The sequence below is a fragment of the Dromiciops gliroides genome, chromosome 4 (assembly GCF_019393635.1).
Source record: "Dromiciops gliroides isolate mDroGli1 chromosome 4, mDroGli1.pri, whole genome shotgun sequence".
In the NCBI taxonomy this organism is placed as follows: Eukaryota; Metazoa; Chordata; class Mammalia; order Microbiotheria; family Microbiotheriidae; genus Dromiciops; species Dromiciops gliroides.
The window spans coordinates 130661357-130671612 of NC_057864.1; positions in this window are offsets into that span (position 1 = coordinate 130661357).

Sequence of the window (10256 nt, forward strand, 5' to 3'; positions counted from 1 at the left end):
TTCATATGTCCTTTAGAATCGTCTTGGGTCATTGCATTGCTGAAAATAACTAAGTCATTCGAAGCAGTGGGAGTTGGTTTAGACTGTCACAGGGGCTATGAGTAGAGCTAGAGTCAGTAGATTAAGAGGCAAAATAGTATAGTAGATAGGGCTCTGGGCTTGGAACTAGGGTTCAAATCCTGCCTCAGATAGTTACTAGCTGGCTAATCCTGGGCAAGTCACTTAACCTCTGTCAGTCTCAGTTTCCTCATCTATAAAACTAGAGGGTTGACCTCTAAGGTATCTTCTAACTCCAAACCTATGATCTTATGACTATCATACCTTTTCCCAGAAGCAATGGTAATATTAATTTGATTATTGTTCCCTGAGCAAGAATAGGTATAAATCAGGGAGGGGGAAGGGGAGAGAACTGAAGAAAATGTATGCTTGGCATCAGGGCAGATGGCAAGATGCCCAAGCTGACTAGACCCTGCTGTCCTGGCACATAGCTGGATGGGATGAAACACTGGAGGTTTGGGGCCAGCTAGAAATAGAGGGTTCAGGTGAGGATTGATTTACCCTCCAATCTAGGCAATTCTACCCCAGGGCAAGTCTCAATGCTGAGTGGATAATAAGCTCTTTGAAAGAAAATATCAGCTTCCTCTCTCTCTCCATACATGCATACATACACACATACACAATACATATATATACACACACACATACATATACACACAATACATATATATACACGCATACATACATACATACACACACATATATACATATATATGTGTGTGTGTGTATACATATATATATATGAAAAATCTTCTCCTTGCCAGTGCTGGTCTACTTAAGCCCACTTATTCTACAAATAGAAGCTAGAAGAGAAAAAAATGTACCTCTCCTCAAAATGAGATCAGCTCATCTGACCCACAAAGAAAAAAAATCTAATTAATTTATAATATCCTGTTTAAGACAATTAAGGCAATTCCCATGGAGTAAGCTAGCTGGAGGCTTTAATGAATATTGGGTGAAGCCTGGAAGCTGTGTTGATTTTAGTTCATCCTTTAAACATGTGAAGGCTTATTTGAAGTTCAACTGAATTTGCTCATATTCTTAGGTCAAATGGCCAATGAGAAATTTTGTTTTGCCAGACTATACATGTTTGTAAAAGGGGTTTTGTTTCTCTTGATTTCTCAGTGGGGGCCGGGGTGAGGGAAGTGGGAGGGAGAGAGGGCTGACCTTTGTTTGAAAATAAAATAATATAAAAATAAATTCTTAGGTCAAGGATCCCAAGTCCTTTCCTAATAAGTTATTTTTTATTTTCTCAAAGTCTTATGATCTTCATTGGGGTGTGGAGCATGAGGGTGAGGGGTAGGAAACAGGAGGGACTTTTGCGAGTGCAAATCTTAAGCGGAGGGTGGCCACCAGTGGTGTTCCTTTACCAGTGGTCCCTTCAAAGGGTGGACCCATTTCTGGCCATACTCCCCTCCCTGCTGGAAGCGTAAGGAGGTGGGGTGTGGTGCTGAAGACTGCCTCGGATATTTACTTGAAGATCACAGTTTCCTGGGTGTAGCCTAGGAATCCAGCATAGCGGCAAAGGGTCATAGATTATAGGGTCGTCAAATATTAGAACTTAAAGGTGAACTAGAGACTGTCTATACCACTTACTCTTCCTTTTTATATTATATTTATATAATTACATATTAGATATTTGTATCATATATATATAAATATATATGTTGATATTTTATAAATGAAGAAATCCGGGCCCAAGGAGGTTAAGTGATTTTTCCAGTCACAGAGATAATAGTCATAGAGGGAGGATTTGAACCCAGGTCTTTTGACCCCAAATCTTATCATCTTTATACGACATCATGCTGCCTCCTTAAAGACTTTCGCACAGTTGGTTTCAATAAATCCTATCTCCTTAGAGTCACCATGGGCTTCAAGGGCTATCTAGGTGGTGAGATGGATAGAGTGCTGGGCCTGAAGTGAGGAAGACTCCTCTTCCTGGGTTCAAATCGGACCATTTACTAGCTGTGTGACCTTGGGCAAGTCACTTCACCCTGTTTGCCTCAGTTTCCTCATCTGTAAAACGAGCTGGAGAAGAAAATGGCAAAAACCAATCCAATATCTTTGTCAAGAAAATCCCAACCAAACAACTATGAGATTCAAAATATTGGATCCCAATATTTTGGGATCCAATGGTCATTCTTCATTCGGCTGTTCCCTTGTGTGGCTGTCAAACTCCCTACATCTTTAGTTCAGTATTTTGCTGGGACTCTGCCCTCTTCACAGTTTTGTTTTACAACCATTGTGCTTGGGGCGGCTAGGTGGCACAGTGGATAAAGCACAGGCCCTGGAGTCAGGAGTACCTGAGTTCAAATACGGCCTCAGACACTTGACACTTACTAGCTGTGTGACCCTGGGCAAGTCACTTAACTCCAATTGCCTCAGTAAAAAAACCAAAAAAACCAAAAACAAAAACCACCATTGTGCTCACTAACCCTGAAAGTGAGGGCAATAGAAATGATGGAAGAATGTTGAATTGGAGAAATTAAGTGAAAGGATCATAGATTTAACAGTTGGAAGGGACCTTAAAGGTCCTAGGAGTATAGGATCACAAATATAGATTATAAATTATAGATCATAGATTAGAGATGCCTCCCAGGTTCTCTAATCCAACCTTTCCCTTTTATAGATGAAGAAACTGAGGCACAGGGGCATTAATAGAATTGCCCAAGGTCATTTATTCCAACTCCCTCCTCTTGCTCTGCAGATAAGGAACTGAGGAAACTCAGGTTAAGTGACTTGCTTAAGGTCACACAGAAGATAAATGGCAGAGAAAGGATTTGAACCCAGTTCCAGGATTCTGGGTCCAGCACTCCTAACACTATATTACCATTACTGTACATACCCTTTGATCTAGTAATACCACTACTATGTCTGTATCCCAAAGACATCATAGAAAAGGGAAAGGGACCCACATGCACAAAAATATTTATAGCAGCTCTCTGTGGTGGCAAAGAATTGGAAATCAAGGGAATGCCCATCAATTAGGGAATGGCTGAACAAGTTATGGTAAATGAATGTAATGGAATACTATTGTGCTATAAGAAATGATGAGCAGGCAGATTTCAGAAAAACCTGGAAAGGCTTAAGTGGACTGATGCTGAGTGAAGTGAGCAGAATCAGAACACTGTACACAGTAACAGCAACATTGTGTGATGGTCAACTGTGATAGACTTCAATCTTCTCAGCAGTGCAATGATCCAAGACAATTTCAAAAAACTAAAGATAGAGGGGCAGCTAGGTGGCACAGTGGATAAAGCACTGGTTTTGGATTCAGGAGGACCTGAGTTCAAATCCGACCTCAGACACTTGACACTTACTAGCTGTGTGACCCTGGGCAAGTCACTTAACCCCAACTGCCTTACCAAAATAAAACAAACAAACAAACAAACAAACAAAAACTAATGATAGAAAATGTTCTCCACATACAGAAAAAAGAACTGTGGATTCTGAATGCAAATTGAACTATACTCTTTCTACTTTTTGGCTTTTTTTTTCTTTTTTGAGGTTTTCCCCTTGTGTTCTGATTCTTCTTTCACAATATGACTAATGCAGAAATGTGTTTAATGTGATTGCATGTATATAACCCATATCAGATTGCTTTCTGTCTTGGGGAGGGGGGAGGGAAGGGAGGGAGGGAGAAAATTTGGAACTAAAAATCTTATGAAAACAAATGTTGAAAACTATCTTTACATATAACTGGAAAATAATAAAATACTTTTATGATAATAACCCCCCCCACTATATTACCATTGACCTCAAGTCTGGCCCAGAAGTCCAAGAGACAAATATTTTAAAATTTGAATAAAATTCTTTTTTAAAAAGAGACAAATTTATTATATTGTCTATTAGGTCTGAAATTTGATTAAAGACTAAAAAAGGGGTGTGTCACTAAAATGTCTAAAGTTCTGTCCATGTTCAATGAGACTGTCTCAAAGAAGGCCTGGAGAATCTTTTACCATTAGAAGGACATCCAAAGGTTCTAGTCCAGCCAAAGAGAATTAGACAATTCAGAGATCTCCTTATACCTACTAACTCGTAGATAAGGAAAGCCCTGGCTTTCTCAGCACCTCTGACATCTCTATGAGTTCAATCCAAATCAACCTCCAAGACACCAAGTAGCCTTTGATTCTCCCAGGAATACAGGATCCCTTTTATCTCCTTCTACTAGTGTGCAGGGTGTGTGGCCAGCACCTGCCACCATGGCTTGGAGACACAATTTCCTGGTGTTCCTCCCTTCATAGTATTTTTCCTGCCCTACTCTGTGCCATTTCCTCTTGAATCTGGCTTGCTGCCTAGCCCTTTGGACCACCTTCATGCCTAGCCCTTTGAATTTAGTTCCTGGCAAACTCTGGCTCAACTGGGCACAGCATTCTGTTTACATTTTCTTTCAGTTATGACTTGAGCCACACCCTCCTGTTTCCCTTAAGCCCTGTATATTTCCCTTAATCACCAGATTTTAGTCCTATCCCCATAGAAGGCAGGGTCTGATCTTTGAATGATCAAAATACTTTATTTGTAGCTCTCTACTTTGTATTACCTTTAAGTATATTTCTCTCTTCCTCATTCCCCTAGCATTTAATGCCTCCCCCTCTGAAAAAAAATTACTATATATTTTGCATATACTAATATTATGTATGTTAATTCCCCATAGATATTTACTCTTTAAGGGCAAAAATTATTTCACTTTTGCCTTTGCTTCCCTAGCATCTAGCAAAATTCCTTGTACATTGTAAGTAGGTCCTTAATAAATGCCTGTTGATTGGTGGATTGATTCTCAGATCCCACTGGAGCTCCCCAAGGGCAGGAATTCTTGTTATTCATTCTTATATCTCTTTTAGGACCTTAGGACCTAGTAAAGTGCTCTACACATAGTAGGTACTCAATAAATGTTTGTGTAATTAATAGGATATGATTTAGGATATGTCCTGGGTCCACTACTCAAAAGAATTTGACCAGAGCCAGGCACGTTTTAGAATGCTCCTTCTTGGTTGGAGGGTGTGCATAGAGCCATCTTTAACTTATGAAATATAGAAGGCTTTCTCTCTCCAGGTCAGTCCTCCCTACTTCAAGGTCTGAAAATCCCTGGAAGACTGACCACCAAACTCCCTAAAACTTTAATGATAATTAGTCAATAAGTCCATTATGACATCTGTTATCAGCACTACTACAATGGCCATTTTAGAGAAGTACAAGAAGAAATAATCTGTACAGGTAAGATAGACAGAATGTAGGATGAAGGAAAAGCAAGTAAAAGAGGGGGAATGGATTCCAATCTGCTGCATTGAACGGGATATGTGTTTACCTTATGTAATCCCCACAGGGAAGAGACCGGGGAACCCACTTCTGGAAAAACAAGCTGGCATGCAATGGAAAGGTCCTGCTCCCTGATTTGGATCTTGTGAAGACTTTCTATAACTGGCTCTGGTCTGCTCACCAAGTAGGGCAAAAGAGACCTTTTTAGGGGAAAAATTGCTTATTTATTTTTCTTTTTTTTCCCTTTCTTTTTTTTTTTTGCAGGGCAATGAGGGTTAAGTGACTTTCCCAGGGTCACACAGCTAGTAAGTGTCAAGTGTCTGAGGCCACATTTGAACTAAGGTCCTCCTGAATCCAGGGCTGGTGCTTTATCCATTGTGCCACATAGCTGCCCCCTTGCTTATTTATTTTTACCATTAAAAAAAAATTGAGTTCTAAATTCTCTCCCTCCCAGGGTAGCTAGGTGGAGCAGTGGATAAAGCACCAGCCCTGGATTCAGGAGGACCTGAGTTCAAATCTGACCTCAGACACTTGACACTTATTAGCTGTGTGACCCTGGGCAAGTCACTTAACCCTCATTGCCCTACCAAAAAATAAAATAAAATAAATCTCTCTTCTACCCACTGAGAAGGCAGGCAATATGTTATCCATTATACATGTGAGATCCTATGAAACTGTATTCCCATATTAGCCATGTTGCCAAAAAAAAGCAAGAAAAATAAAGATATTGAGAAAATTAAATTTCAATTTGCACTCCAAATTCATCAGTTCTCTCTGGAGGTAGATAGCAATTTTCATCATGAGTACTTCTGAATTGTCTTGGATCACGGTATTGAACAGAGTAGCTATCTTTTATGATTGATCATCATCACAATATTGTTGTTACTGTGTACAATGATCTCCCTTCTCATGTCACTTTGCATCAGTTCATAAAGGTCTTCCCAGGTTTTCCTGAAACCACCCCCTCATTATTTCTTATAGCAAAGTAGTGTTCCATCACAATAATATACCATGACTTTTTTTAGCCATTCCCCAACTAATGGATATTCTCTTAATTTCTAATTTTTTGCCACCACAAAAAGGCTTGCTATAAATATTTTTGTACACACAGGCTCTTTTCCTTTTTCTTTGGTCTCTTTGGGATACAGACCTAGTAGTGGTATTGCTGAGTCAAAGGGGCAGCTAGGTGGCACAGTGGATAGAGCACTGGCCCTGGAATCAGAAGGATATGAGTTCAAATCCAGATTCAGACACTTGACATTTACTAGCTGTGTGACCCTGGACAAGTCACTTAATCCTAATTGCCTCAAATATCTGGGACCATCTCCAGTCATCTTGATGTATATTTTGCCACTGGATCCAGATGGCTCTGGAGGAGAGAGTGGGGCTAGTGACTTTGCACAGGCTTCCCTCACTTAAATCCAATTCACTGCAAGTCATGACATCACCTCATGATGTCACCATCCTCTTTGAGAAGGAAGGGCAAACAACAACAACCCAGTCAAAGGATGAAGAGACTTTTTGATTGAACTGGGGTGTATTCAATAGGCCTTAGCCAGCCAAAGTAATTTTCTTGTTCTGGCTCCTTCTTGTCTGGCCACTGTTGAAGTGAGAGAGACAATGCTATAGGGGGAGAGGTTTTGCCTCATAAGAAGTCTGAGAGTTAGAGTCCATGCCTCAATTTGTGAGAAGCCACATGGTGAGGATCAAAATTCCAAGTGACCTGTCTGGTCCAGCAGTAACTGATAGACTTCCATCCATCAGCTATGCCATATCTGAAAGTGAATCTGATGGAGCAAATGATATGTAGGAATTTCTCTGAGTTTGAGTCCATTCTCCCTATAGACCAAGATGGTATAGGGGAGAGTATGCCCCCCCAGGTATTGGGAAGGAGGAATGTTTGCTCTTCTGTCTTCACTGTATCTTCAAAGTAAATACCCCCCCTTTTTTTTTGGCAAGGCAATTGGGGTTAAGTGACTTGCCCAGGATCACACAGCTAGTAAGTTTCAAATGTCTGAGGTCAGATTTGAACTCAGATCCTCCTGAATCCAGGGCCAGTCCTTTATCCACTATGCCACCTAGCTGCCCCTAAATATCCTTTAAAAAAAAAAAACCCTTACTTAAAGTAATTGGTTAAATGTAACTGGGGCACTAATCACAAGTGCTTAACACACCAGCAATGGGAGCATGAGAGAATAGCATTGGAGAAAGCCACCCTATTGCTCCTCAGCAGAGCTCCCACAACCCTGAGGGGAAGATGCAGTTCCCAAAGTGCTAGTATTTGTACGAATTAGGGAGTGATTCCAGAACTTCTCTATACTGTAACTTAGGATCTAGACAATAACGAGCAGAAACTACTTTGATTATTCAGGTTGCAGTGGTAGGGAGATCCAAACACTGGGAGAAGGAAACACAGGGTGCTAAGAAGAGGGGTTCAACACTTCAGACCGGAGCAGAATACTGGTGTGTTGGGAAAAAATGCATATTCTGTGCTACTCATTTCATTAGTGAGAACCTCTGCATTTTAGAAGTCACTGGGGACCCACCCCCTTAAGCAGAACTTTGGGTGTGTAGCAGCACATCTGTGAGTTAGTGCTGGCCCATCAATTGGATTTTCTCCTTTCTCTGAATGCCTTTAGCACTTATAATCTGTAAAACCCTATTTAGCACTTAATTATGTCAGAGTTTGCTTATGCTTATGTTGACAGACCAGTGCTGAATGAAAGAAGTAGTCTTAAAAAGCCAGTCACCCACAGTCTTTATTAACATCAAATCACCGTTCTGTCAACTTGCTGTGTTGTCCTCATCTAGAGACCCTAGGAGTTCCTGCCTTTCCTGGACCTGCCCTGGGATGACTGCATCCCTGGCTCCTTGCTTAGCATTGTTCTCTGCATTGTCCCATCAATGGATCTCTTGCTAAGGGGCATGTGGCATAGATTTGGTGAGCACCCTCCCTACCCCCTTCCCAGTCTGGCCCTCTTCCCACTGGCCTTTTTATCCAGCTTCTCTTCCCCAACCACCCCAGAATGATTGATTTCCAGGCTAAGGCTCTAAGCTCTTGTTCATAACAGAAGAGAATTCCCTGATGAAGGCTTTGGAAGGTTTCATGCCCAAACTCCAGGGGACATCTGAAAACCCACTGTGGCCTGAGAACTCAGACAGGTGTGTCTGGCAACTCGGACAAGGGAGGAACTCAGGAGAGACTCTGTTAACTCATTCCAAGCCCTGAGTCCATGGGGACCTTGCCTGGAAGGAAGCAGTCCTCCTAGATCAGTTCAGGGTGGGACAATCTGACGTTCTCTAGCATGAGCTCACCAGGGTGGAGGTGGTCCCTCTCCTGCCAGTTCTCGTATAACAGGGCCTGTAGAATAAGCATCCTCAGTTGCACGCCCAGAGGGCATAGCTAGTCACTCTCCATACCCAGGCTTGAAAAAGTCCCTGCCCTGCATCTTAAGAAACCCATGCAAATTATTGCTTAAAACTGCCTGGAGGCTTCTGGCATTCCCAGTATATACTATACTACTATTAGGAGTAGCCAGTCAGTCAACAAATACGTAAGTGCCTGATACGTACCAGGCACTGTGCTAAGTGCCCGAGATACCAAGAAGGACAAAAACATGGTCCTTGCTTTCAAGAAGCTCACATTCTAACAGGGTGGTGATGAATAAGTATTTACTAAGTGTGTCCTCTATGCCAGGCACTATGCTAACCAAGCACTTTAAAGACATTAACTCATAATAATAACTAATATGTATATGGTGCTTACTATGTGACAGGCATTGTGTTAAATGCTTTACAATTATTATCTCATTTGATCCTCACAACAACCCTGGGAGGTAGATGCTGTTATTCCCATTTTATAGATGAGAAAACCAAGACAGAGGTTATGTGACTTGCTAGTTAAAGGTCTGAGACCAGATTTGAACTCAAGTTTTCCTGACTCCAGGACCTGGCTCTTTCCTCTGTGCCATCCAACGGTCTCTAACGGAGGAGACAATAGGCAAAAAAAAAAAAGAAATATACAGTGTAAATGGAACATAAAATCAGAGGGAAGGCATTGCCACTGCCACCCCCACTACTATTTCATATTTATATGGTACTTTTATGTTTTAAAGCAGCCTTTTGGCAGGTCGTGGCCTTGGCAGCTGTGTTGCACAGTGGATAAAGCACTGGACTTGTAATCAAGGAAATCTCAGCCTGAGTTCAAATCCTGTCTCAGGACCTGAGTTCAACCCTGTGCAACCCTGGGAAAGTCATTCATCCTCTATCTATCTCAGTTTCCTCATCTGCAAAATGGGAATAATAATAGCCTCTACCTACCAGGGTTATTGTGAGGATCAAATGAGATAATATGTATAAGGCTCTTTGAATAAAAACAACAACATTAAAGCACTATGTAAATGCTAGCTATGATTATAGACTCAGCACATAATAACAATAGCTGACGTTTATATGGTGCTTTAAGGTTTGCAAAATCCTTTACATCCATTATCTCTTTTAAACCTCATAACAACCCTGTGAAGGGTGGTATATAGTTGTCATGATCCATCTTGACTTTACAAGTGAGGAAACCGAGGCTTAGAAAAGTTAAGCGAGTTGTCCATCTGCATACAGCTCCTTAAGTGGAGCCAAACTCCCTGAACTGAGAGTCAGAGAGACCTGGGTTCAAATACTACCTCTGACACGATCATGGACAGGCCACTCCAACACTGAGCTTCACTTTCCTTATCTGTATAAAGAGGCAGTTGAACTAAATGACCTCCAAGCTTCTTTCTTGCACAAAGTCCAGGATCTTGTGAGTTCTTTAAACCAGATCTGTGATTTAATTGGTGTAAAGAATTTCCTGGAAGGAAATTCCCTCTTCTAACACATGCAACTGTTCTGAGACTTAAATGTCTTAAGAGTATCCTGAAGGACTGAGAGGATAAATTACTTGTCCAAGG